This window comes from Rhineura floridana, chromosome 19 (genome assembly GCF_030035675.1).
Source record: "Rhineura floridana isolate rRhiFlo1 chromosome 19, rRhiFlo1.hap2, whole genome shotgun sequence".
Lineage (NCBI taxonomy): Eukaryota > Metazoa > Chordata > Lepidosauria > Squamata > Rhineuridae > Rhineura > Rhineura floridana.
In genome coordinates, this window is record NC_084498.1 from 10,262,373 (window position 1) to 10,281,323 (window position 18,951).

At 42.5% G+C, this 18,951-nt stretch overlaps 1 long non-coding RNA gene and 5 other non-coding genes across 6 annotated transcripts; 1 reads left to right on the plus strand and 5 right to left on the minus strand.

Moving 5' to 3' along the window:
- Nucleotides 1–450: 450 nt before the first annotated feature.
- Nucleotides 451–16,882, minus strand: LOC133373438 (uncharacterized). The gene is made up of 3 exons (XR_009759677.1): nucleotides 16,738–16,882; nucleotides 6,521–6,681; nucleotides 451–571 (listed from the first exon to the last, which is right to left on the minus strand). It is a non-coding gene; the product is annotated as an uncharacterized LOC133373438 (long non-coding RNA).
- Nucleotides 8,958–9,029, minus strand: TRNAA-UGC (transfer RNA alanine (anticodon UGC)). Its single transcript has one exon. It is a non-coding gene; the product is annotated as a tRNA-Ala (tRNA).
- TRNAD-GUC (transfer RNA aspartic acid (anticodon GUC)) lies at nucleotides 9,525–9,596 on the minus strand. Its single transcript has one exon. It is a non-coding gene; the product is annotated as a tRNA-Asp (tRNA).
- On the minus strand, nucleotides 10,211–10,283 carry TRNAF-GAA (transfer RNA phenylalanine (anticodon GAA)). Its single transcript has one exon. It is a non-coding gene; the product is annotated as a tRNA-Phe (tRNA).
- Nucleotides 15,877–15,948, minus strand: TRNAD-GUC (transfer RNA aspartic acid (anticodon GUC)). Its single transcript has one exon. It is a non-coding gene; the product is annotated as a tRNA-Asp (tRNA).
- TRNAA-UGC (transfer RNA alanine (anticodon UGC)) lies at nucleotides 16,502–16,573 on the plus strand. Its single transcript has one exon. It is a non-coding gene; the product is annotated as a tRNA-Ala (tRNA).
- Nucleotides 16,883–18,951: the final 2,069 nt, after the last annotated feature.

Below are 18,951 nucleotides of genomic sequence, written 5' to 3' on the forward strand. Positions count from 1 at the left end.
AAGTCATCTATGCAAAATCAAAGCAGACCAAAACATACAGGAAAAAATAAGTAACTGGGGGTGCCTACCCCAAAATCTGCTCTGGGCCAGGACAGATCATACACCCCATGAAAGAGGAGGGTGTCCTCTACGAGATGCCACTGTGTCCCACCTGGCCCAGAGCTTCTGCTGGGCGCAGGGCACAGAGGAAGTCATCTATGCAAAATCAAAGCAGACAAAAGCATAGAGGAAAAAATAAGTAACTGGGTGTACCTACCCCAAAATCTGCTTTGGGTCAGGACAAATCATATACCCCAGGAAAGGGGAGGGTGTCCTCTATGAGATGCCACTGCGTCCCACCTGCACCAGAGCTTCTGCTGGGCACAGGGGATGGATGAGAGCATCTATGCAAAATCAAAGCAGACAAAAACATACAGGAAAAAATAAGTAACTGGGTGTACCTACCCCAAAATCTGCTCTGGGCCAGGACAACTCAAATACCCCAGGAAAGGGGAGGGTGTCCTCTACGAGATGCCACTGTGTCCTGCCTGGCCCAGAGCTTCTGCTGGGCACAGGGCACCCTCGACAGCATCTATGTAACATCAAAATAGACAAAAACAAACAGAAAAAAAATAAGTAACTGGGGGTGCCCACCCCAAAATCTGCTCTGGGCCAGGACAAATCATATACCCTAGGAAACAGGAGGCTGTCCTCTACCATATGCCACTGTGTCTGACCTGGCCCAGAGCTTCTGCTGGGCGCAGGGGATGGATGAGAGCATCTACACAAAATCAAAGCAGACAAAAACATACAGGAAAAAAATGAGTAACTGGGGGTACCCACCCCAAAATCTGCTCTGCGCCAGGACAAATGATATACCGCAGGAAAGGTGAGAGTGTTCTCCACCTGGCCCAGAGCTTCTGCTGAGTGTACAGCACAGATGAGTGCATCTATGCAAAACCAAAGCAGGCAAAAACATACAGGAATAAGTAAGTAACTGGGGTGCCCACCCCAAAATCTGCTCTGGGCCAGGACAAATCATATACCCTAGGAAACAGGAGGCTGTCCTCTACCATATGCCACTGTGTCTGACCTGGCCCAGAGCTTCTGCGGGGCGCGGATGAGGGCATCTACGCTCAACTAAAATGGACAAAAATGGACAAAAATGGACAAAAACATCATCTATGAGAATCCATGGCTTCCTGACTGGCCCAGAGTTTCTTGTGGGCAGAAGGAGTGGATCTGAGCAACTATGCACATCAAGATATTTAAATAAGGTAGGGGGGAAAGGTTCTGGTGGTGCCCACCCCAAAACTTTATTTGAAGTAGCATAAATCATACACATATTCATACAGGACAAGGTCCTCTGCAAGATGGCACTGGTTCCAACCCAGTTACCCAGGTCAGAGCTTTTTGTTCAGTCATGGCACAGACAAGGTCTTTATCATTTCTGATTTTAGAGTGTTTTTAAGTGTATTGAATTATGCATTTTTAAACTTTTGTGATCCACCCTGGAACGTTTTAGTTAACGGCAGGGAATAAATCTAAACAACACCAACATTAATCTATGTATCAGAAGAACAGCCAAAATCTATAGGAAACATTATCAGGAACTTGGATGCCCATCCCAAAATATGATTTGGCACCACAAATCATAGTTCCGCACATCAGGGATACTGTCTTCTATTAGATGCTGTCCATGCATAGTTTAGAGTCTCATCTATGAAATTACATCTCTATGCTTCTTGAGTGAATCATTGTCTGGTGATTCGGCCAAGTTTCCTTCTGCCATGGCACCAGATAACATACAGTCATACTTTGAGAAGAATTGTTGTGCATTTGATTTATTATATCTCTAAATAACTTACTACATATATATATTATATTTCTCCAACAGGTAACAACCAAGTATACAAATGAACAGATAAACAACTGCAGACTTAATTAAAAAAAAAAAAGAAATAAGGAAGTCATTATCAGAACTGGTAAAACAGTAAAAAACTTTTTTTTTTTAGAAATAGAACATTTTTGCAATTCACAAAATCAACAGCATTTCACATGGGCTGGAATTAAACAATTTCACCCATTCGAAATAATCTCCTGGTTTTCAATCATCTCTGAAATAGTAGGAGATTTAGAAGAGCATCTTCTAAGTTGCACATTGCACATCATCGTTATTATTTGGCCTTTATAACCTCATTGCTACAATATGACTTGGAGTACTATTTTTCTTTGTGAAGTCTTGGAACAACACATCTGTTGCACAAACATCGCTACATCCTGTGTTTTGAAGTTTCCTAATTCCATCCTAGAAGTTCCAATCACTTGCATTTCCCAGATTGTGGAAAGAAACAAAGTGATTTCCAGTGTTGAAAGTTATCCCTACCACTTTGTACCTGGGCTGGATGGGACGCACTGGCATCTCGTAGAGGACACCCTCCCCTTTCCTGGGGTATATGATTTGTCCTGAGCCAAAGCAGATTTTGGGGTGGGCACCCCCAGTTACTTATTTTTTCCTCTGTATATTTTTCTCTGCTTTGGTTTTGCATAGATGCCCTCCTCCATGCCCTGTGCCCAACAGAAGCTCTGGGCCAGGTGGGACGCAGTGGAATCTCGTAGAGGACACCCTCCTCTTTCATGGGGTGTATGATCTGTCCTGGCCCAGAGCAGATTTTGGGGTAGGCACCCCCAGTTACTTATTTTTTCCTGTATGTTTTGGTCTGCTTTGATTTTGCATAGATGCTCTCATCCATGCCCTGCGCCCAACAGAAGCTCTGGGCCAGGCAGGATGCAGTGGCATCTCGTAGAGCACACCCTCCCCTTTCCTGGGGTATTTGAGTTGTCCTGGCGCAGAGCAGATTTTGGGGTGGGCACACCCTGTTACTTATTTTTTATGATTTTATGACATCATTATGTATTTATGATAATATCAGAAGCCTGATGATTTTGATTGCATGAATATATTGTTATTCTTGACGGGGAGAATCCCCCGATTACAGTGATATATCATACAGGGTATCCCAACATATATTTTGGGGTTCAGAGACATGTGAAGTTTGGCTTGAAGTTGCTGTAGCTGTCAACTTTTTTTCCTTTTTAGCGTTTTGAACTTTCAAGCAAATAAGGAACTGGGAACTGGGAACCAACTTCAGCGTCGTCCCAAAATGGCTGTTGGAGAGCAGTGTTTGCTGCGCCATTTGTTCTTCAAGTAGCACAAACTGGGAATTACTAGAAGCTCTCCAAGGAAGAAGCTCTGCAACCCTTTGTGTTCATTAGCCCAGGGAGGGTGTCGCTGGAGATATATAGAATTGAGATTGGATCCAGAATCTACTCATCCTATTATTCATACAGAAGCCATTTCCTCTTGCCTCCTTTTTGTTCATGCTTCAAAGGAAGCAGCTGCCAAAGCAGCTGACAGCCACTAAGAGGCTGAAAAACAAGATAGTACCAGGAGCAGCCCCAGCAACAGCTGCTTGATTGGATTGAGGATGGGCCAAATAAAAGTTCACATGACTAGCTGTGTTGTTCTCTGTAGGGCAAAGGGGTTTCTCTTGGAGCGTGTGTGAGCTGGAGGCCAGAGCTTTGTTAACAAAAGCAGATACAATCTCCCTCCCCCCAGCCCTGCAAAGTAGCCACAGAAAAAAACAAAACGCAGAGGCTTCTTTGGCACTATACATTTAAAGCGGCATCATATCACTTTAAGCAGTCATGGCTTCCCTTCAAGAAACCTGGGAATCGTTGTTTGTGAAGGGTGTTGAAAGCTGTTAGGAGACTCCCATTGCCCTCACAGAGCTACCATTCCTAGTGTGGTTTAACGTGGAATCCCTTTTCCCAGGGAGGTCTGTAAGGGGATTGGGAGGAGGGATGTCTCCTAACAACTCTTCTCAGTACCCTTGACAAACTATAGTACCCAGGATTCTTTGGGGGAAGCCATAGCTGCTTGAAGTGGTGTCATAGTGCTTTAAATGTATAGTGAAGCTGGGGCCAACTAGTTTATAAGCTCCAAGCTCTGCATAAGCCACTGGTTTTCAGGCTCATCTCCAGGGAGCCCTTGCATTTATTTTTGAAAAATCCCAGTGGTGTTAGTTTGTTATAGCAAATGTACTTAAAGTTTAGTCTTTAAGATACCACAAGATTTGTACCATGTTTTTGAAATACGTTCATTTACAAATACGCAAGTCTGAGTAAATGATCAGAAGGCAGCATCATTGCCCTCAAAAGGGAACACAATTTTACTTACTTGGTGCTCTGCCTCCTCAAAGGCTGCTCCTTAGCTGCCGCCTGGAGCTCATTTTAAGGGGGAGCAGGAGGGGGTCTTGGCCTACCTACTTATTTTAAAGGATAGGCCTAATCTACCTAGCTGTTATTATCTTGGAGTCTCAGAATTTTAGCCTTTAATTAATTAATTAGATTTCTTCTCCTCCTTTCACCATAAGGACCCAGGGTGAGTTACAGCAATTTAAAATTCAGTATTAAAAACAAATTACAACAAATTAGAGTCACAGCAGGACTCAGAAAGGGGGCAGTTTCCTGAAAATATAACTCTCAGGTGTCAAAAGCAGGATAAAGAGGTTAGGTTAATAGAAAATAGCAGAAATATTTGGAAAATTAACTACCCGTTTATTTTTATTTTATTTTAATGAAAATATGAGAGAGAGAGAGCTAGCTCTATATACATATGTACCACACAATAGACCAGGAGTGGGGAACCTGTGCCCCTCCTGATGTTATTGGACTCAACTCTCATCATCCCTCACCATTGGCCAAGCTGGGTGGGGCTAATGGGTACTAGAGTCCAGCACCTGAAGGTTCGTTGGTTCCCCCACCCCTGAAACAGACAATAGTGGTCTTCAGAAGAACAATTTACTTATGAGACTTGGTCTCTGTGCTTAGTGCTGAATTATGGTCTGTAAGAGGAGTCACAACTTGTTGTAATGTATTGGTTTTGTCATATCATCTGGGAAGCCTACCTTCCTCTTGAGTTAGACTTGCATCCTGATCTTAAGTGATCGTATCTCTCAACCTAGTAGTTCTCAAACTGTGCTCCAAGGACTTTTGAGGGTTCCTTGGAAGTTTACCATGTGTTCCTTGATGAGAAGATCAGAAATGACGGGCACACGTCCTTAAAACAGACTCCACTGCCGCTTGCAATGTGCAGTCCTAGGATAGTTGTGTGTATCCAGGGCACACTACCAGTTCTTGTGGAATAATGGAGAGCCCCAAATGAGTGACCAGCATTATTGTGTGTGAACGCTAGAATATTTCCCAGAATCCTCTGTGATGTGCAAAGACTCTAAGCTAAACATGTGGGGGATGTCTTTAGCGGACAAATCCATGTGAAAAGAGCAGAAGAGAACTCTAGAATATTTGCACATTACTTCCCTGAACAAAAGGTTCTTTTTACATAAAATGGATGAAGCCATGGCTTGAATTATGGGTGGAAATGTAGGGATGGGCTTCAAGCCCCATCCTGAACTCTCTCAGTGTTTGCCAGATCACACACACCCATTTAGCCATCTAAATATAGTAGCTAAGGGGACCATCTCAAAGGGCTGGGGAATCAGGCCCCCTCCACCTCTTCCATCATTCAGTTCAGGGCGGATCTCTTTAGTTCCTAATCAGTGCACAAACAACCAGGTTGGCAGCATACTGTCTTTGTTTTTCTAAACATGGCCTTGCTTACAGCAAATAAATTGTCTTTGTTTTAAGTCCAGTCGTATAGAAGGCCCTAACAATCAGTTCAGCCTGTCCATTTAAAACAGACTGGGCAGGCCACAAGGCCTATAGGTACTGGAGCTTGGAAAAAATATGTTGGAATTGCAGATTTTCATTGGAGGGTCTGATTGCTTTTTATTGCAGGGGTTTAGATGTATGGGTTTGTTGCATCTGATGTTTGCCTATGCTTAGATAACACTGATCCTGAAGAAATTACTGCCTCAGTTTAATTTACAAGGAAAGAAGAATGCTGAGGCAATAACAGTGCCCCTCCCCAAAACATCATCATTCTAGGATTCCTTCCTACATGCCTGCTTAATCTGCAACCTTCAAATCTGAGTCTATGGATGGGAAGTGAAAGTGGCAGATAGTGGGAAACACAAAAAGCTCTCAGCTGACAACACTGAAGTTGTTTACTAGTTCCCAGTTCCTTATTTTCAAAACACTAAAAAATAAGAAAAGTTCACAGCTAGAGCTGTGAGGTTCATTGCCATGTTAACTTTGCTTGGGAGTTGCTATAGCTGTGGACTTTTCTTCTTTTTTTAGTGTTTTGAACTTTCAAGGAAAAAACCCCTGTTTCTTCTATGCTGCAGAATCTACTGCTCCTTTCTGTGTCTTTCAGTGAACTTCGTGTACTCAAAACCTGCAGTTTGCCTGCTGGCAAGAGTCTGCCTTAGTTTTGCACATTTGACTATTGTCAGGTAGTGAAAAGTGCCCTACTGGGGATCTGAAGAAGGCACAGGCATACTGATTGTATTTCAAAAGTTAGGACAGGAAGTCTTCTTGGAAGGAGAGAGGGCAGAGCAGTGCACTGTTGGATACTTACAGATCTTGGCTAGCTTCAGAAACCAATCAACAAACCTGCCCCGAATAGTTTCCAGCTTTCCCTTCTTCCCTTTGTCTCTCTCCTTTCTCTTCCTGTTAAATGCCTTCAGAACAGTAGTCTGCAGCAATTACAATCCAAGAGTGTAGTCTATGGTATACAGACTGAAACGACATCAAATAAAAAACAAAACAAAACATTTCTGGAAAAGCAAGAACCCACTCCCCACCCCCTGAACCTCCTAGTAATATCGAAAATCAGAGTAAAGCTAAAGAAGAAGAACAAAGCAATCAGAATGCCAAAATACAATTTAAATAACATCCCAGAAGAATATAAAGATCAAATAAGGAACAGATTTGAGGCCTTAAATTTAGTTGATAGAGAACCAGAAGAACTATGGATTGGAGTCAGAGACATTATCAGGAAAGAATACAAAAAGACAATACCTCTAGTTAAAAAGAGAGAAAGACCTCAGTGGATGACTGAAGAAACTCTTAAAATGGTTAAAGAGAAAAGGAAAGCAAAAGGAGATAGAAACACACTCAGAACCCTAAATGCAATAATACAGTGACTAGTATGTAGGGACAAAGAGAACTATTACAATAGTTATTGTAAAGAAGTAGAAGAGGACAACAAAAAGGGTAGAACAAGAGTCCTGTTCCAAAAGATTAGAGAAATTAAAAGGAAATTTAAACCAAGAGTAGGGGTGTTGAGTAATCGATGGGAACACACTGATGACTGAGATAAAATAAAAGGACGATGGAAGCAATACACTGAAGAACTCTGTGAAAGAGATGGAAAGATGACAGATTCATTCATGGAGGAACCGTGTGAGGAAGAATGAGAAATTTTAGAATATGAAGTGAAAGCTGCTCTTAAAATAATTGGAAGAAACAAACCACCAGGAACAGATGGCATACCAATATTGCTACAAGTTACTGAGAGTGAATATGTCCAAATTTTGGTAAAAATTTGTCAACAAATATGAAAAATAAAACAGACTGGAAGCTTTCAATATACATCACTATTCCAAAGAAAGAGGATCCCAGGGAATACAGTAATTATCGAATCATTGCCTTAATATCCCAAGCAAGTAAAGTAATACTCAAGATTCTACAACAAAGCCTCTTACCATATATGGAGCGAGAAATGCCAGACGTCCAAGCTGGATTTAGAAATGGAAGAGGCACCAGAGATCATATCGGAAACATACGTTGGATAATGGAACAGAGCAAGGAATTTCAGAAGAAAATCACCCTGTGCTTTATAGATTACAGCAAAGCCTTTGACGGTGTAGATCATGAAAAACTATGGAATGCTTTAAAAGAAATGGGGGTGCCACAGCATCTGATTGTCCTGATGCGCAACCTATACTCTGCACAAGAGGCTACTGTAAGGACAGAATATGAAGAAACCGATTGGTTCCCCATCGGAAAGGGTGTGAGACAGGGGTGTAATTTTACCACCCTATTTGTTTAATCTATACGCAGAACATATCATATGGAAAGCGGGATTGGACAAAGATGAAGGAGGTGTGAAAATTGGAGGGAGAAATATCAATAATTTAAGATATGCAAATGATACCATACTACTAGCAGAAACTAGTAATAATTTGAAACGAATGCTGATGAAAGTTAAAGAGGAAAGCACAAAAGCAGGACTACAGCTGAACGTTCGGAAGACTAAAGTAATGATAACAGAAGATTCATGTAACTTTAATGTTGACAACCATGACATTGAACTTGTCATGGATTATCAGTAGCTTGGCACAGTCACTAACCAAAACAGAGACAATAGTGAAGAAATCAGAAGAAGGCTGGGACTGGTGAGGACAGCTATGAGAAAACTAGAAAAGGTCCTCAAACACAAATGCACTGAACACTAAAGTCAGGATCATTCAGACCATGGTATTTCCGATCTCTATGTATGGATGTGAAAGTTGAATAGTGAAAAAAGCTGATAAGAGATAAATTCACTCATTTGAAATGTGGTGTTGGGAGGATAGCTTTGCAGATATGATGGACCTTGAAAAAGACAAATAATTGGGTGTTAGAACAAATGAAACCAGAACTGTCACTAGAAGCTAAAATGATGAAACTGAGGTTATCATACTTTGGACACATAATGAGAAGACATGATTTGCTAGAAAAGACAATAATGTTGGGAAAAACAGAAGGGAGCTGAAAAAGAGGAAGGCCAAAGAAGAGATGGATTGATTCCATAAAGGAAACCACAAACCTGAATTTACAAGATCTGAACAGGGTAGTTTATAACAGATGCTATTGGAGGTCTCCACTTCATGGGGTTGCCATAAGTTAAAATTGACTTGAAGGCACATTACAAAAACAAGTTGTTAAAACAAATGAATGTTTTCAGACTATCAACGTGGAAAGGAGAGAACATCAGGAGCATTTTCTTTAAGAGAAGGGAGAAAAGAAAGTGGAGATGCCAGGGATTGAACCCGGGACCTCATACATGCAAAGCATGCGCTCTACCACTGAGCTACATCCCCTGGATATCACAACATGATTCTGCAAAAGAGAATAGCTTACTAGTAAAAGTCTATTAAAAATTGAGTATGACAAGAAACAACAGTACCTGGGATTTGGCGGTGGTGGAGCGGATTATGTTAAAAAATGAAGAGGGAAAAAGCAGAAGAGGGAAAAAGCAGAAGAGGGAAAGGGAATATACATTCGAATTAAAAGTATAAACAACTTAGTGTGCTCCAAAGCGTTGCCATACTAGAGAAAAACAATGACGTGCAATGCATACAGCGCAATACCGTGCAAAATACACAGTAAAATTAATGAGGAATATGCTCATTTGGGGGAAACAATACACACAGTACGGATTGCTGACATTTGCCCGTTCCAACTCGTACATGTCATCTCTCTGTATACGTGCATGCAGTTCTAGCATACCATAACTGAGCAGTGCTGGCACAAAAAAGGGGGAAAAATTATTTCAGCAAATATTTCTAGGATTTGTTTTTTAAAATGACTTAGTTCTCCCCGTCGGGGAATCGAACCCCGGTCTCCCGCGTGACAGGCGGGGATACTTACCACTATACTAACGAGGAAGAGACATACCAACGTTTCGAAAGTACGTCACTTGAGACTTTAGCAGACTCAATCGTTGTGTGCACTAGTTTAAGTATGTTTTTTGTATGTATATGTAATCATTTAATTGGCTTAGCAACAGGAATTTTTGTTTCCAAATCAGAGAGGTACTAAAATGCCAGGAGCAGCTGAATAGCCACGAAAATGGAATCTATATTATCATTGCTGTGATCGTTCATTCATACAAACGTGCAATTCCTAGTAAAACAAAGAATCCTAGTGTATGTATAGAAGCAACTTTGTTGTGATCCAGCTACTGTTTATGTGTTTCAGTGAATGCAGAGAGGAGCCAATTAGTGGATTCAGAGCCTTTGCAAAGTCTAAAATTCATTAGGTTCCTTGTTAGGGTGTCAACACGAGCCACCCCTCCTCTCCCTGCAACATTTTCCTTGGTTAAACATTCCAAAGCGGTGCGGTGGTTTAATGTGCTTCCCCTGCCAAAAATACAGTAATATACAGTAATAAAAACAACAACAACAACAGTGATGGTTATGTTCCTTTCTTTTTACAATGCTAGCTGAAATTTTGATCTAAGGAAAATTTATATTAGGTGGCAGGAAGAATTAAAACAATCTGCCGAAACCCGGGATCGAACCAGGGACCTTTAGATCTTCAGTCTAACGCTCTCCCAACTGAGCTATTTCGGCTGATATTGTTTTGTTGGCCAAGCCTACTTTATTATATCACCCTCTGATGTGTTTGCTGAAAGTTTATTTTTTCATTAGAACCAAGCAGCCATTGCTTTCCCACAAAGTTAGCCATGTCGTTTTTTAAAACCTAACTTTAAAATATTTCACTTTTTAAAATTAAGATTATAACTACGCCTATTTCATATATCTTTGTGCATTTTACTACTAGTAGTAAGTAGGGTTACCAGGTCAGAAGCATCCCAAACCCTGAGATTTCAGGGGCGGGCCCTAGTGATGTCACAAAGCAGGTCCTAGTGATGTCATAAGGCAGGCTGTAGTGATGTCATGGGGTGATCCTTAGTGATGTCACAGAGTTGGACCCTAGTGATGTCATTAAGTATGATACATTAACCACAGTTGCCTGGAGCATAAAAATACGAACAAATACATTTCTCTGATTGGAAATTAAGATAGAAATCTTAGGTAGAAGATGGAGCCTGGGTAGGGAACATTTAATCTAGCCTACTTGCTTCATATTGAAAAGGGAGTAATTTGGATGTGAAAGGAAGTGAAAAATTATCTTGACATGCATATTTCGTAGAAATGTAGTTACTTGTTTATGCCAAGTTATGGGACGGAGTGACATATGTTTATCTATCGTTATGTGATAATTGTGTAATCATGTAACTTTGAAAAAGTATGTAAGATGAAGAGGTGCCACATGTCGGGGGGCTTGCACAGAGATTTGTACCTCTGGGCAACCTCACAAGCAATTGCTTGAAATAAAGCTATCTAATCAAAGCATCAATTCTGTGTCTTGAGACTGTTGGTGGATAGGGCCTCCCAGCATTGAGCTTAGCAGGAGTAGCCCAGATGGGCTCCTGCGACATGTGCAAGGTTGAATCTCTGGTGGTGTCGGCAGCATCGACAGCGTGTCCAGTCGGAGAGTGTCAGACGTGCCAGGTGGCGCTTCCACAGGGGGGGTTCAGGAGCTGAGGGGGCTGAGCTGTCAAAGACAGGAGCTGGGGCGCTCTATGAGTCCACCCTGCTGTTTGCCCCCTCCCCGGGTTCCCAGTTCAAGTCCTCATCCTCTGTTTCGCCCTCATCTATCCACCTCCTCCCTGCATGGCTCACGACACATGACTGTCAAATATGTTTATTATTTACACAACCTGTAAAGATTGTTTACTCAGAAGCAAGTCCCAATGTACTAAATGGGGCTTACTCAAACAGGGAAGTATACACAGAACTGCAAACTCTAGTGATAAGGACCTTCACACACCCAACTCAAAATTCAGAATCATGTCACTTTAAGCTGTTTTGCAACTGTTTATACTTGTTTTTATGGTTATTGGATTTTAAAGGGATTTATTTCTTGTTGTGAGCTGCCTTAGTTTCCAATCAGCAACCCTACCTTACAGGGTTGTTGGAAAGACTCCACATACATACACACACACTGCAGATGCAAAAATACATTTGTTTCAGACATTGTGGTCACTATGCATTAGAGGTGCACATATAAATGTTACATACTGGACTTGTTGCATTTCATATGGCCTTTTGGCCACAGAAATTCCCTTTTTATGCTCCTCTGTGTGTGTACAGTGATGTAATTTTAGGCTCTGGACTTAATGGATGTAAGAAGGGTGTTAATGTGTGTGTGTATTCCTAGATGGCAATGCAGAGGTCATCAACACAGCACTTTTGAGGTCTTTCCCTGGTGCCCACCAAGCCTCTGAGCCCGCCCACCTTGTCATGCCCCATTAGTCACAAAGTGAAAATGGTTACCTTTCCCCTCCACCTCCCCTCTAGAAGGGGGTTACCATTTTCTCCCTTGAAAAGTACACAGAGCTGAAGGAGGAAATAGGAAAAGCAACACTGTGTCCCACTTCCCCTTTCAGCTTTATGTGTTTTTCAAGGCTCAGATTAATTCTACCCTGTCCATCTTTTAACCACTTCCCTTGGAAAAGTGAAGTGTGTGCAGTTAAGAGCATACGAAGAACCCTGTTGGATCTGGCCTATGGCCCATCTAGTCCAGCATTCTTTTCACACAGTGGCCAACCAGGTTCCTCTTCTGGTAAGCCCGCAAGCAGGACCGGAGCACAACAGCAGCACATTTCCTCACCTGCAGCTCCCAGAGAGTAGTATATGCTCACACAGTCTCCTTCTGACTCACTTATTGTCCGGGCATTTTTAAAGGAACTGTTACTGGGCATCCACTTTTTCATTCAAATGGGTTGCATGTAGAAGCCTCTCAGTCATGTACAAGGCCTGAAATTTGGACTGAAGCAAAAGAGTTTCAAACCAGCAAACCAAGGCAGTGAGTGAATATAGTCTTGCATTTCCACAAGTTACTAGCCTAGCAAAATTCTTACTAGCCTGCTCACCCACCAGTAAATACATGAATTAAAAAGCAAATTCAAATTAAAAACTGTTGCTTATGATGCACACCCTGCTGTAGCAGACTTCTTGCAAAAAAAGAGAGAAGATAAAAAGAGTGTCCAAGGAGAGACATTTTGTCAAGATTTTTTTTTCAGAAAGACTGATGGTTTGTAAGAACCCTAAGAATTATTGTGCAATGTGCCCATGTTCTACCGCTTCTATTCAATTTCATTAAAATTTCATACCTCTAAGTATTTCAGTGGCTTCCAATCTGAATTTGTGTTCTTGGTTCATTTATTAGGTTTTATGTGTCCATTCGTGTCCACTGGATGTCCAAAAGCTAGGACTGGGTGTCCACTTGGACACACAATTGTTACTTTAAAAATGCCTTGCTTGTTGGGAAATGCGATAAACCAGCTCTGCTGCATTTGGCAGGGGTGTCCTCCTACTCATTCTGCTGAATGGGACCCTGGATTTCTGCCCTGGAATCCTGCCCTGACGATGAGTATAGGTTTTCTGTGCACATGTGTCTTTGAACATATATATATATATATATAAATGTAAATGTAAATGTAAACGTAATTGTGATTAACCAAACAAGGTTTTTATTATATTAACAAATGTGTCTTTGAACATATATATATATATATATATATATATATATGTTTCAGCTTCCGCCTTCATCAGCTGCCAACATATAAATGCTGTTACCAAGGTGGCAGTTATAGAGCTTTGAGGATGGAATGCTCAGAGGGGCTTCATTTGCAGAAGCTAAGTGATGCTGGTACTGTCCTCCAGGTTCAGGCCATATGGTGCCAATGTGTCCAGAGAGTAAATCCAAAAGTTCTCCCTTTTGGTCAATGCTGCTGGATCTGCTGGCATCTCTATCGCTGTTATGGAAAAGTCCAACAGGCTGTGACCCGCAATGTTAAAATGATTTGCAACTGGTTGCTCCACTCTTTTTGTCAAAATTGCTGACTTGTGGTTCCTGAAGCGCGTGCGTAGGTCAGTTGTGGTCTTTCCTACGTATTGGATATGACATCCTGGTGTTTTGCACTCGGTGATGTAACCTCTGTTTGGTTAATCACAATTACGTTCATATATATATTTTAGGTGATTAACGGAATCCTTATAGGGATCCAGAGCAAGCTTGAGTGAAGTTCTGTTTGTTGCTTTCAAAACTGTAATATTTATTTATTTATTATTTCAATTTATATACCGCCCTTAGCAGAATAGCTCTCAGGGCGGTGAACAAACATATATAATATATAACATGATCTGATGACTATAGATGACTAGGAATAACACTTTGTGCATCTGTTGATGTGGGTTCTGGTCGATGAAAAGTAACACCGCAGTAACAGTGCCCTCCTATACATTCTGCTCAGAAGCAAGTCTCACTTAATTCATTGGCAATTACTGACAGGTGAGTGTGTATACAGGACTGGCCCACAACATTTTGCTGCCTGAGGCACAGTACAGGATGGTGCTCTTCCCCCATTTCACATACAATCTGGCTGGATGGGGTTTGGGGTGGCACTCTTCAATTAACCTGAGAGCAGCAGGCTAATTTAAGAGATATGGAAGCAAACTAGCTTAGCAGATTCAGGGAGAATGGTGAGGTTGAGGGGTGAGCAGCAGCTTCAGTCTGCCTAATGGTAGGGCCTGCCCTGTATGTATAGGAGTGCAGCCTATGTCTAAACAACTCTGCATAGTTGCTGGGTAATAAAGGTGCAATCCTAGGGTATACATTTACACACCCATTCCTGTATATTCCTATACAGAAGCCCCACTGAGTTCAATAGGACATACTACCAGGTAAGTGAGTATAGGATTGCAGCCTTGTTCAGGAGTAAGTTCCTTTCAGCTCAGTGAAACTTACTTCTGCACAGGATCATGCTATAAATCTGCTAGTCAGATCTCTTTCGCACTCTCTTTTTTCGCAAAAGAGGCACAACCCTAACAAATTTATCTTGGATCTTAAAACTTTCATGAACTAGAACTAGAGTCAACTTGATCAGATCCACAAAATGTTATCTTCAATTGGTAGAGGTGTGTATATGTGTGTATGGAGGATGAAATGCATAAAGGACAGAAATAATGACAAAATAATGCTTAAATATATGCCAAAGAAGCACACAGTGGGTGGCCATTTACTGGGCTGGTACTAGAGAATGGTAAGGCTAGGCTTTTTCAGTCGCAGAGAATTCTCCATTTTGCTGTCCCACCTATTCCAGGTGAGGAAGGAAGGTGCTGGGCCAGAGTGTTGCGCTAGGACTGGGGTGATCTTGGTTCAAATTCCCACTCTGCTCACTGGGTGACCTTGGACCAGTTGCTCTCTCTCAGCCTAAGCTACCTCACAGGACTGTTGCATGTACACCATCTTGAGCTACTTGGAGGAAAGATGGGATACAATAAATTTAATTAACCATCTTCATAAGCATCCTAAAACCACCACCAACCATTCCCAACAGTGGGAATGTCCCAACATACTTCCTGGGACAAAATTGCAGACAAGGATGCTCCAAGAGCAGGGGTACAGTGGTCCAGGGTCTGGGGAGTATGTCTCAGACCCTCTACTTTTTTGGGAGAAGGGTCCCAGCAGGGTCCCTATGTGTCCATCATCCCACGAGCCAACGAGGTTGAAAGAGGTGCATGTTAGCCACTAAGAAGATTATTCTATGCTTCCTTGGCCTTTCCTGCTGATTGGAAGAAATCAGAGTGACAGGAGGTGAGTCAGACACAGAGAAGACTCTTCAGCAGCTAACACTCTCCCCTTTCATGCTAATTGGCTCTTAGGGATGTCTGTTGTGGTGGGAGAGGGCACAAACGAGGATTCATTCTCCACCCCACAGCAACAAAAAGGGTGGCGGCAGCTGTGACTGTCATGAAGGGCACTTCTGAATATGCCCCTACGCTACTGTTCATGAGCATGTGCAACAAACACACACTAAAACAAAACCCACACACCGCAATGGTTTCTTGGGAGATTCAAGCCCCAGAACCTACTACTTTTTGTGTGTATGCAAATTAATCTGAGAGGGGGTAATTTCCAGCATTTATACTGCATTTTGCAAGCCATTGCTTACTATGAACATAAAATAAAATAAAAGCGTAGTTAGAGAATGAGATTAGTGTATGTTTTTAACAATTGCAGCATGTCTGCATGGTTAGGAGAGGAGGAAGTTGAATACCAGAATTCTAAAATGTTGCCCAAAAGGGTTTATTCCTCCTCGTCGGGGAATCGAACCCCGGTCTCCCGCGTGACAGGCGGGGATACTTACCACTATACTAACGAGGAAATGCTAAAGAAAAAGTTTCAGAAATAATCTGATATAGCAACCACACATCTTTCCTAGTCCGTCTCACTTTCATAGTTCGCAAAGCAGAACAATAGTCACTCTAAGGAGCAAATCGATGTGGCAATCATTGGAAACATTCGTAGAACCTCAGAATACTCTTGTTCAACAACAAAAGAACCACACACAACACTGCAAGGGTGGAAACAAATTGATTACATTGTATATCAGACTATTCCCAAAGCAGGGAAATCGTTTCTTGTCCAAAGGAGGAAGCCGCTTTCTCTCTGACGAGATCATTAGTGGTGTCAGAGAGAAAAGGGAGATTTTATTTTATTTTACTTTCGCAGAGAGACTGGCAGGATGGATTCCATCCTTCTTACAGTCTGTTAGCTTGCAGACACAGAACACAAAGCGATCGGGCTTCTATCTAAATTGAAAAAAAGAGAAGTAAAAAGATAAAAGTTAAAAAGAAACCCTTTTTGAAAGGAAATGCAAATATGGTAGAATATTTCAGCTACTTTATATTCTCTTTTTGAGAACTTTTGTCGTTCCGGGGATGTAGCTCAGTGGTAGAGCGCATGCTTTGCATGTATGAGGCCCCGGGTTCAATCCCCGGCATCTCCATAATTTTTTTGCCCCTTCCTTCCACTCCTTAGTTTGCAGTTATGAAACGGAGCCTTTTTTTGTTGTCGTTGCAAAAGACAGATCCGATTGTTTTCAGTTACTTCTCTCCTTTTGCAGTGTTGCTCAATGTGCTATTCCCCCCGCATCCGAATAATAAAACAAACCTCCTGATTTGTGCTTCTGTCCTCTCGCACGGAACGGCTTCACACAAGAGAACGCCCCAAGAGTGACGGTTGCGGGGTTCACACACCCTGAAGCCAGCGATGTGGCCCCCTGGAAAGTGCTGGGCTCTGTTAGGAAAAATACTGTTTCCTGGGCGTAAATACTTGGGGTACTTGGGGTTTCTGAACCAAAGTCACAAAGCACGATGGAACATGATGGAACACTAATGAGACAGGGGAGGGGGGGGGCAACAGCCGCTCTAAGTTTCGTTTCCTCTCCTGGGAACTTAGCCCCAGAAGTGCCTGCCAGGCGGCAGCAATGTTTTAGAAACTAATCAGTCAGCTGTCCTTGACTGTTTTATTTCTCATGTGCCTTGTGTTTCTTGCACGCTCATGTATCTATCTTGTAAATAATCAGAAGCTTATATTGCTCTCTGAATTCTCTTAGTATACTCCCTTACAGATGTAGTAATAGAATCTCATAGGGTTATTGATAAGCGACCTTTTCAGGGCTATATGTATTTTCTTGTGTGTATGTTCCAATGCTTTATGACCCCCAAAGTGTCAAACCATCCCCTCTCCCAGCCCTTATATTTGAACATATTGCTCAAGGGTCTGACTTTCCAAGGAAGAACATCCTGACATCCGATACGCAACAAGTGATATGTAGCTTGGGCCTGTTACTTGTCTCGTATGTTATGTTACATTCTATTTATTGATGTTATGCTTATAACTCCTATATATATATTGGCACTGTTACAAATCAACGGGGTCTTCATTCTTGCCAGGCTGTTGTGCCTGTGTTGAGACTGAGGCCACTTTTTGATCAAGAAGCAGAGCTTGGAAAAGTTACTTTTTTGAACTACAACTCCCATCAGCCCCAGCCAGCATGGCCACTGGATTGGTCTGATGGGAGTTGTAGTTCAAAAAAGTAACTTTTCCAAGCTCTGTCAAGAAGTTGTATGTGTCTTTACTTGGTACCTGGCCGAAAGCCCAGCAGTCAATCAGGTTCTCCTCAGCTCGCACTTCCACCCGGGAATTGAGGTGAGCATCCCACCGTCTTGGTGGGTGCTAAAAATAGCCTCAACAGCTCCATTCCCGCATCAGCTAGGATGGCCAATGGTAAGGAATGAAGGGCCCCAGTGGCCCCAGCCCCTCAGGCTTCTTTTATTCTTGACCCCTGGTGTCAGCTTTATTTAATTTATGAAATGCTTTTCACTGCAATGTGGGGGGAAAACCAAGAGAACATTACAAACAGAAAGAACAGAGAGCACAAAGTAACAGCAGGAGTGTGATGATACCTGCCTCAGGGGATTATTTATTTATTTATTTGATTGAACTTTTATACCGCCCATAGCAAGCTCTCTGGGCGGTGTACATAATTGAATTCATGGGGTGTTTCTTAGTGGCAGGGCGCATATGAGGCCCTGGGCAGCTACTTTACATGCAGAAGGTACTTCAGTTCTGCCAGCATCTCCAGGTAGGATTGGACTATCCCCTGCCTGAACCTGCTGGATGAGGGCAACCGCCCATCTAGTCCAGCGTCCTGTTCTCACAGTGGCCAACCAGAAGCCCGTGGGAAGCCCGCAAGCAGGACCTGAGTCCAAGAGCATTCTCCCCTTCTGTGGTTCCCAGCAACAGGCATTTGGAAGCACACTGTCTGTGGAGGCAGAGCATAGCCATCGTGGCTGGCAGCCTTTGATAGCCTTCTCCTCCATGAACTTTGTCTTAACCGCTGTTAAAGCCCTCCAGGTTGGTGGCCATCACTACTGCCTGTGGGAGCGAGTTCCAGTGCTTAACTATGTGCTCTGTGAAGAATTATAGGCTAGGGGACGGGGACCTTTTTCAGCCCAAGAGCCACATTTCCTTCTGGGCAACCTTCTGAGGGCCACATGACAGTGCTGGGCAGGGCCAGATGCAAAAGTGGATGGAGCAATGAATGTAAATTTTACCTTTATATAGTAAGTTAGTTTCTACACACATCCATATCCTCCAGCCAGGCAAGCAAGAGGCATCGTCAGAGTTCCAGGATATATTCCAGCCATACAAAACACTTGGGATGTGACCTGAGGAGAGGAGCTGCAGCCTGGGGAGAGTTCTGAGGGCCAGGCAGAAAGGCCTAGAGGGCCATATTTGGCTCCCAGGGCTGAGGTTCCCCATCCCTGTTGTAGGCAATACTGAGCTAGATTTGTCAAGAATAGCTAACTTTGGTCAAGC